Source organism: Hyla sarda, chromosome 3, assembly GCF_029499605.1.
Source record: "Hyla sarda isolate aHylSar1 chromosome 3, aHylSar1.hap1, whole genome shotgun sequence".
Lineage (NCBI taxonomy): Eukaryota > Metazoa > Chordata > Amphibia > Anura > Hylidae > Hyla > Hyla sarda.
This window is the reverse complement of record NC_079191.1, coordinates 190492853-190509101: the sequence shown is the minus strand read 5'-3', so window position 1 is coordinate 190509101 and position 16249 is coordinate 190492853.

Genomic DNA, 16249 nt, shown 5'->3' with positions numbered 1-16249 from the left:
GCGCGATCGTGGGGTGCTGTGTGTGGCCGCACTTCCGGGAGTTAAGTTCTCTTCATTCCCAACAGTTTAACCCATACAGCCGCGGTCAGAAGTGACCGTGCGCTGTAAGGAGTTCTGACAGAGGGAGGGGGCTCCCTCTGTCTCTCCTGCAGCACCCCGCAGTACAACCGTGGGGTGCTGCTGCATACCTGGGCAGCTGGGGGTCCTACAAAGACCCCCAGGTCTGCCCTGGGTATTGCCTGTAGAATGTGCCAGAGGCACGTCCTAATATGCTGCCTGCTAGTGAAAACTGGCAGGCAGCATATAACTGCAATGCTTTGGAATACTAAGTATTCCAAAGCATTAAAAAGTGTAAAAATAAATAAAATAAAATAAAAGTGTAAAAAAAAATAAAAAAATGTAATAAAAGTGTAAAAAAAATAAATAAAAAAACAAAAAAAATAAATATATATATATATATATATATATATATATATATATATATATATTAAAAATACGTTTATTAAATGAATCTAATAAAAAAAAATGCATAATGTGTAGGATCGCATTGGCGGACATCCGCAGCATGTAATATGCTGCGGATGTCCACCATGTGATCCTACACATTATGCAGCAGTCACGGTAATGAGCTTCCTGCTGCGGCTGGGTAGCTTTGTGTGTCCACTCATAGCGGCGGATTTCCCGCCAGCAGTCATGAGCGGACACACTGAGCTACCCAGCCGCAGCAGTGATGGATATATTCGCCATGAGCGGGTGCTTATTCCCTCAACATGGCGGATATATCCATTAGGAGCCTTAACTGTTACAGACAGACGCGTTATACTGCCAGCCGACCAAGGACCAATTAGAGAGGTCCCTGGTCCAGCCAATAACTTGTAGGGGTGCGGTATATAAATGGGGTCACTTGTGGGGGTGGGGGTACTGTTCTGCCCTGAAAGCCAAATGGCGCTCCTCTCCTTCTGAGTCCTACCACGCGGCCAAGGAACCATATATGCCAAAGCGGTGGTATTTACGAACATGGGATAAGTAGCTAAATAAAATATAGGGTGCATTTCTTTCAATATCAGAAGTGAAGTACAAAAAATATGCCCCCCAAATGATGCATTTGTGAAAAATTGCAAATTTCGAATTTTTAACACTGACTTTGTAATAATTCCTGCCAAAAAACTGTGGTGTTAAAATACTCACTGTACCCCTAGCGAGTACCTTGAGGGGTCTAGTTTTTAAAATGGGGTCATTTGGGGGGGTGTTCCTATGTTCTACTACCTTTTAATTTCTGCAAACCTTGCATAGCACATTAAAAAAGATGTACTTTTCAAATTTTCAAAATTTCAAGTTAAATTGTTAGGCTTCTAACTAATTTAAAATGTTAATGAAAAACAAAAAAATGACGTCAAAATAAAGTAGACATCTGAAAGTATAAGTTTCATAAACTATTTGGTCAGTAAGTATAAATATATGCAACCTATTAGTGTTAAAATAGCAAAAAATCGTAATTTTTTGTAAAAATTTCATGATTTTTTACATTGTAAAAAAAAACTACAAATGATATCGGCTTACTTTTACTATGTACATGAAGGACAACTTGTGACAAAAAAACAATCTCAGAATTATAGTGATTGGTAAAACATTACCAGAGTTATTCTCTAATAAAGACAGACATCCCCGATTTGAAAAAACAGGCCTGGTCTTTCCGGGGGTGTACAGGTTTATTTGTATTGGTCCTTAAGGGGTTAATATGGACTTTCCATTAGCTACATTAATAAGATTCAAATATGCTTCATAATAGCCAGGAGAGGGGTCAGCGGGTAGAATGTCATCTGAGAGAATCCTCATGGCCTCCTCAATATAACTAACCCGATCAGGTATGGCGAAATCCTCTCTCCCTGCCCTTTTTGACTGTTTTCCATGGTGCAAGTGTGTCTTACGTATGACACATTTATCATACTATCACAGGTAGGGTTGATAAATTTGGCATACATAAACACTTTTTTAGCATACTTAACCCCTTAAGGACGCAGCCCATTTGGGCTTTAAGGACGCAGAAAATGTTATGTTTACGTTTTCATTTTTTCCTCCTCACCTTCAAAAAATCATAACACTTTTATATTTTCATCCACAGACTAGTATGAGGGCTTGTTTTTTGCGCGACCAGTTGTCCGTTGTAATGCCATCACTCACTTTTACCATAAAATGTATGGCGCAACCAAAGAAATACTATTTGTGCGGGGAAATTAAAAAGAAAAACGCAATTTTGCAAATTTTGGAAGGATTCGTTTTCACGCCGTACAATTTATAGTAAAAGTGACATGTGTTCTTTATTCTTTGGGTCAATATGATTAAAATGATACCCGTGATAACACACTTTTCGATTACTGTTGCACTTAAAAAAAAATCACAAACTTTTTAATTAAATTAGTACTTTTAAGATCCCCCTATTTTGAAGACCTATAACTTTTTCATTTTTCCGTATAAGCGGCGGCATGAGGGCTCATTTTTTGCGCCGTGATCTGTACTTTTAATACATTTTGTATAAATTTTTTTTGGAATAAAATGTTATAAAAAAAGCAGCTATTTTGGACTTTTTTTTTTACGTTCACGCCGTTCACCGTTCGGTATCATTAACATTTTATTTTAATAGTTCAGATATTTATGCACGTGGCGATACCAAATATGTACATAAAATATTTTTTTAACACTTTTTGGGGGTGAAATAGGGAAAATGGGGCAATTTACGTTTTTATTGGGGGAGGGAGTTTTTCACATTTTTTTCACTTTATTTTTTTACTTTTTTTACTTATATTTTTACACTTTCATAGTCCCCATAAGGGACTATTTAAAGCAATCACTTGATTGTTAATCCTGTTCAGTCCTATGTATAGGACATAGCACTGATTAGGGTTATCGTGATCTTCTGCTCTGGTCTGCGGGAAGGCAGATTAGAGCAGAAGACTCCCGGAAGACAGCGGAGGCAGGTGAGGGGACCTCCGGCTGCCGTGCTGGATGATTGGATCGCCGCGGCAGCGCTGCGGGTGATTCGATCATCCAATTACGTGACCGCGATGCTGCAGATTCCGTGATCGATATTGATCATGGCATCTGAGGGGTTAATGGCGGACATTCGCGGGATCGCGGATGTCCGCCATTACCAGAGGGTCCCTGGCTGCGATCAACAGCCGGGACCTGCCGCGCATGATCCGGGCATCGCTCCGATGCCCGCGGTTATGCTTAGGACGTAAATGTACGTCCTGGTGCGTTAAGTACCGCATCACCAGGACATACATTTACGTCCTTCGTCGTTAAGGGGATAAGCAAAAAACACTTTTTTAGCATACATAAGCAAAAACCAAGAAATGACTTCAGGACACTACTTTGTAACACCACCTCTTCTCCTCTTTTCTGCTCTAAAGCCGCAGCTGTGACAAAAATGTGCCATGTATATGTAGCCAGGTGAGGGGTATAGCGCTAAACCCCAATTATTACCCCGGTATCCACCGTCACAGGGGTTCTGGGAAGAGCTGGTACCAACAGGCCCGAAGCATCAAAAATGGCACTCCTGGGCCTAGGCGGTAACAGGCTGGCATAATTTAGGCTGGGGAGGGACGGTAACAATGGTCCTTGCCCACCCTTGTAATGTCAGGCTGTTGCTGCTTGACTTGTGTCGTGCTGAGAATAAATAATAATAAAAAAAAATGCATAGGGTTCACTGTATTTTCATTCTCAGCACAATACCAACCAAGCAGCAACAGCCTGATGTTACCAGGCTTGGCGAGGACCATTGTTACTGGCCATCCCAAGCCTAAATAATGCCAGTCTGTTACCCCCTAGGCCCAAGAGCTCAATTTTTGATGCTCCAGGCCTGTTGGTACTGTCTCTTCCCAGCACCCCTGTGGCGTTGGGTACCGGGGGTAACAATTGAGGGTTAGCGCTAGCTATTTTTGTGACTAATGCTAAGCCCAGCTTAGTAATGGATTCCGTCTATTAGACAACTTCCACTACTAATCCTGTTAAGAAAACTAAAAAAAAAAAAAAAACACCACAAGTTTCAAAAATATTTATTCCAAAAAACCCTCCCCCACAAGCCCTCGTTAACCATTTTATTAATATTAAACAAAAAAAAAAAAACACTTTTCATCGACGTAATCCACCAAATCCGAAGAAGTTCTCCACATACACGGATCTGAAATGAGAAGAAAAAAACACGGAAAATGTGTTAATACATTTATGGCACCTTTAGCAGTTGCTAAACTACATCCCCAATCCCATGACGGGAGTTGTAATTTAGCAACATTGAGCCTCCAGTTTAAGAGCTGGAGGTACCCTGTTCCTAAACTACAACTCCCATCATGGGAGTTGTAATTTAGCAACAGCTGGAGGCACCCTGTTCCTAACCTACAACTCCAATTATGAGTTGTAGTTTAGCAACAGCAAGGGAAGTCTGCTTATCTCCCACCGCCTGTGCCGCATGAATTCAGCTCACAGCATGTCCTCACTGTAAATGCATTGCTGGGAGTTGTAGTTGTGAGGCACGGGCTGGTGGGAAATGTGCTGGCAGGTAACAGGGAAGCTTGTCACCCACTCGCACATCTCCCACCCGCTTTCACCACATGACTACAACTCCCAGCATGCCCTTACACCAAGGACATGCTGGGAGTTGTAGTTGTGTGGTGTGCGGGCGGCGGGTGATAGATGTGGGCGGGTGGGTGGTGGGGAGCTGGCCGGGAACCATGAATATAATACTACGGTATTGTCATTTCATATTCCCCACCCGGAGCTGTGATTGGCAGAGAGGTCTTGGCCAATCACAGCTTCAGGGGGGAAATATGAAACTACAGTGCTGTAGTTTCATATTCATGATAGCCGGCTGGGGAGCGGAGCGCTTGTCACCTGTGCCACATGGCTATAAATCCCAGCATGCCCTTACAGCAAGAACATGCTGGGAGTTTTAGTTGTGAGGTGCGCACAGATGAAAAGCGCTCCGCTCCCCGCCTGGGAACAATGAATATAACACTATGGCATTGTCATTTCATATTCCCCGCCCAGAGCTGTGATTGGCCGAGGAGTCTCAGCCAATCACAGCTTCAGGAGGGAAAAATGAAACTACAGTGCAGTAGTGTTATATTCCTGTGAGCTGGCCAGGGAGCGGAGCAGAGCGCTTTTCACCTGCGCGCACCTCACAACTACAACTCCCAGCATGTCATTACTGTGAGGGCATGCTGGGATTTTTAGTCATGTGGCGTGGGTGACAAGCGCTCCACTCTCCGGCCAGCTACCATGAATATGAAACTACAACAATGTAGTTTCATATTTCCCTCCTGAAGCTGTGATTGGCCGAGACCTCTCAGCCAATCACAGCTATGGGCGGGGAATATGAAATGACAATGCCGTATTGTTATATTCATGGTTTCCGGCCAGCTCCGCTCCCCACCACCCGCCCACATCTATCACCCGCTTCCCCCGCATACACCCACCGCCCGCAGTATGCCACCAAGTCGCCGTCGCCCGCCCCCCCATATACCACCCGCCGCCCGCATATACCACCCGCTACCCGACCGCATTTATATCTGCCAGCTAGCTACTGCAAGACTACAACTCCCAACATGTCCTCACTGTAAGGGCATGCTGGGAGTTGTAATCTTGCAACAGCGGGTGGCATCTTCTGTCAGCCAGTGATAGATGCGGGTGGCAGGTGATATCAAAAGTTAGTTAATCCCTGCCTACAGCTACGTGAAAAACAGATCTCATGTAAAACAGCTGGATTGTACAACTAAAATTCGCACAAAAGTTGCACGTACCACTTTTTTTGCGGCTTTTGTACACCAAAAATCCTGTGTAAATCCCTTGATAAATTCCTCCCTTAATCTTTGAATTTTTTTTCTGTATTATATGCTTTCAACTGGCTGAAACATGTTGTCAAGAGTCATAAAATAATAAAATATAAAAATTATAAAATATAAAAATTATAAAAATGATATATATGGATATATTTCAAAGGAAGACATGGCTCCCTCTATGGGCCTAGACAGGAAATGCTTTGATTCTAAATACACTGCCAACACTTTTAGTAAATATGAGTGGCTGCCTATGAACCATGCGAGGAATAGAAGAAAAAGACCTTAAAACCGGCACTGCTGATTCACCACATCAGTGACAGGGATAGGGGTTCAGGAACCACTTAGGATCCACTTTTATTAAGATTATTGGTTACAAAACGCGTAATCTTAATAAAAGTGGATCCTAAGTGGTTTCTGAACCCCTATCCCTGTCTCTGATGTGGTGAATCAGCAGCGCCGGTTTAAAGGTCTTTTTCTCCTATTCCTCGCATCTCTACCAGGACCCTCTCTGAGTCCAGTGACCTGCGGCACAGCAGCTGACATCCCATCCTGTACCCCCCCCCCCCCCTTGCTGGGTGTTGGGTGATATGCCTTTATTCTTTTATATCAAGGTGAGCGGCCATCTGAAGGGGGCATTATATTGCCCCAGCTGCTTTATCTCATACGTACTTTTGTTTCCACTGGGGTAATACACGAGGCGTCGTATACGGTTGTCCCCTTTTTCTATTTTATTACAGGTGCCTATGAAGCAGTGACTGATGGCATAGATTAAAATATGTAAACTTGTATAAATAATACTAAAGCTACATTTGTGTTTACTTAAAAAGAAAATTAAGTAATTGATTTCTCAAATATTCCTATATAAATTAGGATTGTATTTATATTATATTTGTTTTTCTGCAAAAAACAAAGTTGACTATAAAAAGGAATCCAAAATGCAATTGTTTTACCTTCACAAATCCTGGCAACCAAATGATATGGGGGGACATTTATCAAGGTATTTAGGGGGAGATTTATCAAAACCTGTGCAGAGAAAATTTGCCTGGTTGCCCACAGCAACCAATAAGCTTGCTTCTTTCATTTTTAAAGAGACCTCTGAAAAATGAAAGAAGCAATCCAATTGGTTGCTATGGGCAACCAAGCAGATTTTCCTCTGCACAAGTTTTGATAAACCTCCCCCCTTAAACCCTGTTTTTTTGAACAAAAATTTGCATGTGCGACTAAGCATTTTTTTTGTGCGACTTTTGTGGGTAAGCAAAAAGTTGCACAAAGCCTTAAATAAGCAAATTTCAGTTTTCACTTTGCAGTGGTCTGGTATTTATGTTGTGCAAATGTCGCATGTAGGCAAAAAATAGTTGCAAACCCCTCAAACAAGTCACAGATCTACTCCAGGTTTGCACTGGAGTACAAAACTCCCCTACATGAGCACATTTAAAAAGTTGCAAAAAAAGTCTCACAAATAGTCTCATCTGCGACTTTTTTTGTTTTGTTTTTGTGCTCCAAATTTATGATAAATAAATATATTAACCCCTTAAGGATGCAGGGTTTTTCCATTTTTGCATTTTCATTTTTTCCTCATCACCTTCTAAAAATCATAACGCTTTCAGTTTTGCACATAAAATTCCGTATGATGGCTTCTTTTTTGCGCCATCAATTCTACTTTGCAGTGACATTAGTCATTTTACCCCAAAATCCACGGCGAAACAGAAAAAAAAATTCATTGTGTGACAAAATTTAAGAAAAAATGTCATTTTGTCATTTTTGGGGGCTTCCGTTTCTACGCAGTGCATTTTTCGGTAAAAATAACACCTTATCTTTATTCTGTATGTCCATACGGTTAAAATGGTACCCTACTTATGTAGGGTGGATATTGTCGTATTTCGGAAAAAAATCATAACTACATGCAGGAAAATGTATATGTTAAAAATTCTCATCTTCTAACCCCTATAACTTTTTTATTTTTCTGCATATGGGCTGGTATGAGGACTCATTATTTGCGCCGTGTTTTGAAGTTTTTATCGTTATCATTTTTGTATTGATCGGACTTTTTGATCGCTTTTTATTCATTTTTTCATGATATAAAAAGTGACCAAACATACGCTATTTTGGAATTTTTTTACATTTAATTTTTTTGAAACATTTAACAATATATTTTTATAATTCGGACATTTACGCATACAGAGATACCACATATGTTTATTTTTATTGACACAGTTTTTTATGGGAAAAGGGGGGTGATTCAAACTTTTATTAGGGAAGGGGTTAAATGACCTTTGTTAACTTTTTTTTTTCACTTTTTTTTTGCAGTGCTATGGCTCCCATAGGGGGCTATAGCACTGCACACACTGATCTTTTACCCTGATCCCTGCAAAGCCATAGCTTTGCATGGATCAGCGAGATAGGTGCTCGATTGCTCAAGCCTGAAGCTCAGGCTTGGAGCAATCAAACGCCGATCGGACACAACGCAGCAAGATAAGGGGGTCTCTGCTCGCGTGCTAGCTGAACGAGACATCGCGATTTTATCGCGATGTCCCGATCAGCCCGACTGAGCTGCCGGGAAGCGTTTACTTTCACTTTCAGATGCGGCGGTCAACTTTGATTGCCGCGTCTGAAGGGTTAATAGCGCGCGGCACAACGATTGGTGCCGCACGCTATTATCCCAGAGTCCCGGCTATTGTTATGATGTGCGGTCACAGCGTGACCCCGTTTTAGACACCGGGACCGGGCGAGGGGCGTACAGGTATGCCCTTCGTCCTGAAGGAGTTAAGGGGTTTGTCACGATGCCGGCTGGCAGGTAGTGGATCCTCTGTGCCAGAGAGGGATTGGCGTGGACCGTGCTAGTGGATCGGTTCTAAGTCACTACTGGTTTTCACCAGAGCCCGCCGCAAAGCGGGATGGTCTTGCTGCGGCGGTAGTGACCAGGTCGTATCCACTAGCAACGGCTCAACCTCTCTGGCTGCTGAAGATAGGCGCGGTACAAGGGAGTAGACAGAAGCAAGGTCGGACGTAGCAGAAGGTCGGGGCAGGCAGCAAGGATCGTAGTCAGGGGCAACGGCAGGAGGTCTGGAACACAGGCTAGGAACATACAAGGAAACGCTTTCACTGGCACGATGGCAACAAGATCCGGCAAGGAAGTGCAGGGGAAGTGAGGTGATATAGGGAAGTGCACAGGTGATAACACTAATTGGAACCACTGCGCCAATCAGCGGCGCAGTGGCCCTTTAAATCGCAAAGACCCGGCGCGCGCGCGCCCTAGGGAGCGGGGCCGCGCGCGCCGGGACAGGACTGACGGAGAGCGAGTCAGGTACGGGAGCCGGGGTGCGCATCGCGAGCGGGCGCTACCCGCATCGCGAATCGCATCCCGGCTGGAGGCGGTATCGCAGCGCCCCGGGTCAGTGGATCTGACCGGAGCGCTGCAGTGAGGAGAGTGTAGCGAGCGCTCCGGGGAGGAGCGGGGACCCGGAGCGCTTGGCGTAACAGTACCCCCCCCCTTGGGTCTCCCCCTCTTCTTAGAGCCTGAGAACCTGAGGAGCAGACTTTTGTCTAGGATGTTGTCCTCAGGTTCCCAGGATCTCTCTTCTGGACCACAACCCTCCCAATCCACTAAAAAAAAGGTTTTCCCTCTGACCTTTTTAGATGCCAGAATCTCTTTGACGGAGAAGATGTCCGAGGAGCCGGAAACAGGAGTGGGAGGAACAGATTTGGGAGAGAAACGGTTAATGATAAGTGGTTTAAGAAGAGAAACGTGAAAGGCATTAGGAATACGAAGAGAAGGAGGAAGAAGAAGTTTGTAAGAGACAGGATTAATCTGGCACAAAATTTTGAAAGGACCAAGATAGCGTGGTCCCAACTTATAGCTAGGGACACGGAAGCGGACATATTTAGCGGAGAGCCATACCTTGTCTCCAGGGGAAAAAATGGGAGGAGCTCTTCTTTTCTTATCCGCGAACTTCTTCATGCGTGATGAAGCCTGTAAGAGAGAATTTTGGGTCTCTCTCCATATGATGGAAAGATCACGAGAAATTTCATCCACAGCGGGCAGACCAGAGGGCAAGGGGGTAGGGAGGGGGGGAAGAGGGTGACGGCCGTACACCACGAAAAATGGGGATTTGGAGGAAGATTCAGAGACTCTGAAGTTATACGAGAATTCGGCCCATGGTAGAAGATCTGCCCAGTCATCCTGGCGGGAGGAAACAAAATGTCGTAAATAATCACCCAAGACCTGGTTAATTCTTTCTACTTGTCCATTGGATTGAGGATGATATGCAGAAGAAAAATTTAATTTAATCTTGAGTTGTTTACAGAGAGCCCTCCAGAATTTAGACACGAATTGGACGCCTCTATCCGAGACGATCTGCGTGGGCAACCCGTGAAGACGAAAAATGTGTACAAAAAATTGTTTAGCCAACTGAGGCGCTGAAGGAAGACCAGGAAGAGGGATGAAATGTGCCATTTTGGAGAATCGATCAACGACCACCCAAATAACAGTGTTGCCATGGGATGGGGGTAAGTCAGTAATAAAATCCATACCAATCAGAGACCAAGGCTGTTCGGGGACAGGCAGAGGATGAAGAAAACCAGCGGGCTTCTGGCGAGGAGTCTTATCCCGGGCACAGATAGTGCAGGCTCGCACAAAGTCCACAACATCCGTCTCCAGAGTCGGCCACCAATAGTAGCGAGAGATGAGTTGCACAGATTTCTTGATGCCCGCATGACCTGCGAGATGGGAAGAGTGGCCCCATTTGAGGATTCCGAGGCGTTGGCGTGGAGAAACAAAGGTCTTTCCTGGAGGAGTTTGCCTGATGGAGGCTGGAGAAGTGGAAATCAGGCAGTCAGGAGGAATGATGTGTTGCGGAGAGAGTTCAACTTCAGAAGCATCCGAGGAACGAGAGAGAGCATCGGCCCTAATGTTCTTATCGGCAGGCCGAAAGTGAATTTCAAAATTAAATCGGGCAAAGAACAGAGACCACCTGGCCTGGCGAGGATTCAGCCGTTGGGCAGACTGGAGGTAGGAGAGGTTCTTGTGATCGGTGTAAATAATAACTGGAAATCTTGATCCCTCCAGCAGATGCCTCCATTCCTCAAGTGCTAATTTAATGGCTAGAAGCTCTCAATCCCCGATGGAGTAGTTTCTCTCCGCCGGAGAGAAGGTCCTAGAAAAAAAACCACAAGTAACAGCATGCCCGGAAGAATTTTTTTGTAGAAGGACAGCTCCAGCTCCCACAGAGGAGGCATCAACCTCCAATAGGAAGGGTTTAGATGGGTCAGGTCTGGAGAGCACGGGAGCCGAAGAAAAGGCAGACTTGAGCCGTTTAAAGGCGTCTTCCGCTTGAGGAGGCCAAGACTTGGGATCGGCATTTTTTTTGGTTAAAGCCACGATAGGAGCCACAACGGTAGAAAAATGTGGAATAAATTGTCTGTAATAATTGGCGAACCCCAAAAAACGTTGGATAGCACGGAGTCCGGAGGGGCGTGGCCAATCTAAGACGGCCGAGAGTTTGTCTGGATCCATTTGTAGTCCCTGGCCAGAGACCAAGTATCCTAGGAAAGGAAGAGATTGGCATTCAAACAGACATTTCTCTATTTTGGCATAGAGTTGATTGTCACGAAGTCTCTGAAGAACCATACGGACATGCTGGCGGTGTTCTTCTAGATTGGCAGAAAAAATCAGGATATCGTCCAGATATACAACAACACAGGAGTATAAAAGATCACGAAAAATTTCATTAACAAAGTCTTGGAAGACGGCAGGGGCGTTGCACAGGCCAAAGGGCATGACCAGATACTCAAAGTGTCCATCTCTGGTGTTAAATGCCGTTTTCCATTCATCCCCCTCTCTGATGCGGATGAGATTATAAGCACCTCTTAAGTCCAGTTTGGTAAAGATGTGGGCACCTTGGAGGCGATCAAAGAGTTCAGAGATGAGAGGTAGGGGGTAGCGGTTCTTAACCGTGATTTTATTAAGACCGCGGTAGTCAATGCAAGGGCGTAGAGAGCCATCTTTTTTGGACACAAAGAAAAATCCGGCTCCGGCAGGAGAGGAGGATTTACGGATAAAGCCCTTTTTTAAATTTTCCTGGACGTATTCAGACATGGCAAGAGTCTCTGGGGCGGACAGAGGATAAATTCTGCCCCGGGGTGGAGTAGTGCCCGGGAGGAGGTCGATAGGACAATCATAAGGCCTGTGAGGAGGTAGAGTCTCAGCTTGTTTTTTGCAAAAAACATCCGCAAAGTCCATATAGGCCTTAGGGAGACCGGTTACGGGAGGAACCACAGAGTCACGGCAAGGGTTACTGGGAACCGGTTTTAGGCAGTCCTTGGAACAAGAGGGCCCCCAACTCTTGATCTCCCCAGTGGACCAATCCAGGGTTGGGGAGTGAAGTTGAAGCCAGGGAAGTCCAAGGAGAATTTCAGAAGTGCAATTGGGAAGGACCAAAAGTTCAATCCTCTCGTGATGAGGTCCGATGTGCATTAGAAGGGGCTCCGTGCGGAAACGTATGGTACAGTCCAATCTTTCATTGTTTACACAATTGATGTAGAGGGGTCTGGCGAGACTGGTCACCGGGATGTTGAACCTGTTGACGAGAGAGGCCAAAATAAAATTTCCTGCAGATGCGGAGTCCAAGAAGGCCACAGCAGAGAAGGAGAAGGCAGATGCAGACATCCGCACAGGCACAGTAAGACGTGGAGAAGCAGAGTAGACATCAAGGACTGTCTCACCTTTGTGCGGAGTCAGCGTACGTCTTTCCAGGCGGGGAGGACGGATAGGACAATCCTTCAGGAAGTGTTCGGTACTAGCACAGTACAGGCAGAGATTCTCCATGCGGCGTCGTGTCCTCTCTTGAGGTGTCAGGCGAGACCGGTCGACCTGCATAGCCTCCACGGCGGGAGGCACAGGAACAGATTGCAGGGGACCAGAGGAGAGAGGAGCCGGGGAGAAGAAACGCCTCGTGCGAACAGAGTCCATATCCTGGCGGAGCTCCTGATGCCTTTCGGAAAAACGCATGTCAATGCGAGTGGCTAGGTGAATGAGTTCATGTAGATTAGCAGGGATTTCTCGTGCGGCCAGAACATCTTTAATGTTGCTGGATAGGCCTTTTTTAAAGGTCGCGCAGAGGGCCTCATTATTCCAGGATAATTCTGAAGCAAGAGTACGGAATTGTACGGCATACTCGCCAACGGAAGAATTACCCTGGACCAGGTTCAACAGGGCAGTCTCAGCAGAAGAGGCTCGGGCAGGTTCCTCAAAGACACTTCGAATTTCCGAGAAGAAGGAGTGTACAGAGGCAGTGACGGGGTCATTGCGGTCCCAGAGCGGTGTGGCCCAAGACAGGGCTTTTCCAGACAGAAGGCTGACTACGAAAGCCACCTTAGACCTTTCAGTGGGAAACTGGTCCGACATCATCTCCAGGTGCAGGGAACATTGGGAAAGAAAGCCACGGCAAAACTTAGAGTCCCCATCAAATTTATCCGGCAAGGATAGTCGTAGACCAGAAGCGGCCACTCGCTGCGGAGGAGATGCAGGAGCTGGCGGAGGAGATGATTGCTGAAGCTGTGGTAGTAACTGCTGAAGCATAACGGTCAGTTGAGACAGCTGTTGGCCTTGTTGCGCTATCTGTTGCGACTGCTGGGCGACCACCGTGGTGAGGTCAGCGACAACTGGCAGAGGAACTTCAGCGGGATCCATGGCCGGATCTACTGTCACGATGCCGGCTGGCAGGTAGTGGATCCTCTGTGCCAGAGAGGGATTGGCGTGGACCGTGCTAGTGGATCGGTTCTAAGTCACTACTGGTTTTCACCAGAGCCCGCCGCAAAGCGGGATGGTCTTGCTGCGGCGGTAGTGACCAGGTCGTATCCACTAGCAACGGCTCAACCTCTCTGGCTGCTGAAGATAGGCGCGGTACAAGGGAGTAGACAGAAGCAAGGTCGGACGTAGCAGAAGGTCGGGGCAGGCAGCAAGGATCGTAGTCAGGGGCAACGGCAGGAGGTCTGGAACACAGGCTAGGAACATACAAGGAAACGCTTTCACTGGCACGATGGCAACAAGATCCGGCAAGGAAGTGCAGGGGAAGTGAGGTGATATAGGGAAGTGCACAGGTGATAACACTAATTGGAACCACTGCGCCAATCAGCGGCGCAGTGGCCCTTTAAATCGCAAAGACCCGGCGCGCGCGCGCCCTAGGGAGCGGGGCCGCGCGCGCCGGGACAGGACTGACGGAGAGCGAGTCAGGTACGGGAGCCGGGGTGCGCATCGCGAGCGGGCGCTACCCGCATCGCGAATCGCATCCCGGCTGGAGGCGGTATCGCAGCGCCCCGGGTCAGTGGATCTGACCGGAGCGCTGCAGTGAGGAGAGTGTAGGGAGCGCTCCGGGGAGGAGCGGGGACCCGGAGCGCTTGGCGTAACAGGGTTCACTTAAACAGGGCAAAAATGAGCCGACCAAAGTCAGTGTTTGACTCCGGTCGGCTCATTGAAATGAAGGGGGTACGGGCCAGATCCAGCTGGGAGACAGGAGCGGACGGTTTTCACTCCTCCCAACCAGAACCGGCACCCGTACAGCACCGTAGTGTGAACCCACCCTATCTTTGGAAAGTTATGAAATATTCTTCTTTTGCTCTAGTAATATTCAAAAAGAAACACCCAATGGAATATATATATATATATATATATATATATATATAGCGAGAGAGAGAGAGAGAGAGAGAGAGTGAGTAGTTAGGAGTAGCCACATTAGTCCAGTGATGCAAAAAGCAAAATCATCTGTAGCTGCAATATCTTGTAATACCTTTTTTATTGGACTAACAAGAATTTGTAGAGACGAGCTTTCGGGATTCCTCCCTTTATCAAGTCATAAGCATTTCTGAGCTCACAAGGGGAAAACACACGTTCTATCTCACAATTGTGAGATAGAACGTGTGTTTTCCCCTTGTTCTCCTTGTGAGCTCAGAAATGCTTATGACTTGATAAAGGGAGGAATCCCGAAAGCTCGTCTCTACAAATTCTTGTTAGTCCAATAAAAAAAGGTACTACAAGATACTGCAACTACAGATGATTTTGCTTTATATATATATGTTGTAAGCTGAATTAGGCCTCATATACACAAGTTGTACAGAGCAATGATATATTACCCATGAATTAAATATTGTACCTTTGCATCTAATATCATATGGTGCTATACAGAGAGTGTTTCTTTTTTAAATGCATACACAATCTGACATAAAAAAATTATAAAATGTTCAGTTAGGTGCAAGAGTATTGCGATATTTTCCCAAAAAGATGAAAATATCAGAATTCCTTGGTAATGTAGTTCTATACGGTAATACAGCGCTTTGTGTGACCCTGGATTTGTTTTTAATGCATATTTTTCTGCTCTAATAGAAGTATTATCCTGTATTAACCCTCATATAGTTTTCTGTTGCAATTTAATTTGTTCTACCATATCATCATGAGCAGATGAAAATTCTAGAACATCTTTGGTCTGGATGGTAGGTAACCCCTGTAATAAAGCAAGCGAATATTGGAAAGAAAATTCAGTTTTATGGATGTATATTTTCAGTGAATTGTAAATTTGGACTATTATATAAAACATCCCTTTAGTATTTTTTCATTTGCGTTTCCTGCCAAATTGCTGACTGGAATTTCAGCTTTTTGCAAATGTCTGTCTTTTTTAAATTTTACATAGGATGTAGTTGATACATCCCTTTTTGAAGAATCAAATGATGGATCATTACTAACATGCCAGAAATAAGAAATGCAATTTCTCTGCCTCTCTAACAACACCTTGGCTTGTCAAAAATAGCAGAACTAGCCAAGGTGCTATCAATGCTTTCCTAGAGATATTTTGCTATTTGTCCAGATTCTGTTTTGCTTTTTGTTGAAAATTAAAGAGGGAAAATTATACTACACAACGGTCATTGCTCAATATGAAGTATATGGAGTTTGCCTACCAACCTCAGGACACACCAACACAGATATGTCTCAAGTACATATTTATTGCCATCTGTATGCCATGAAAAAAAGCTGATATCATAGTTGATGATTGTCATACAATTATATACTGCAATCGACAGCTAACACACACCTCCTAATGTAACTGTAGATAATAGTCAATATACAAATGTCGGAGCGATACAATATACACGTGTTCAACTGTTAAGGCCCAGCAGAGCCGTCTCTAGCCTAAGGAAGCCAAGACAGCTGCCTTAGGGCACTGGCAGTGGGGTGCTGAAAAATCCAAATCCCTAGCCACTGGTGGGAGTATAAGTGCCCTGCGCAGGAACTCATGTCTGCTTCAATCACCTGACCTGTCCCTGCCTTTGTCCCCACACGATCCCTGGCAGAGGCCCCCCATGCAGCAGCAGTGGCAGGAGCAGAAGTGAAGCCTCCACTGCCACACATCGCTTATGTCGCCTCACAC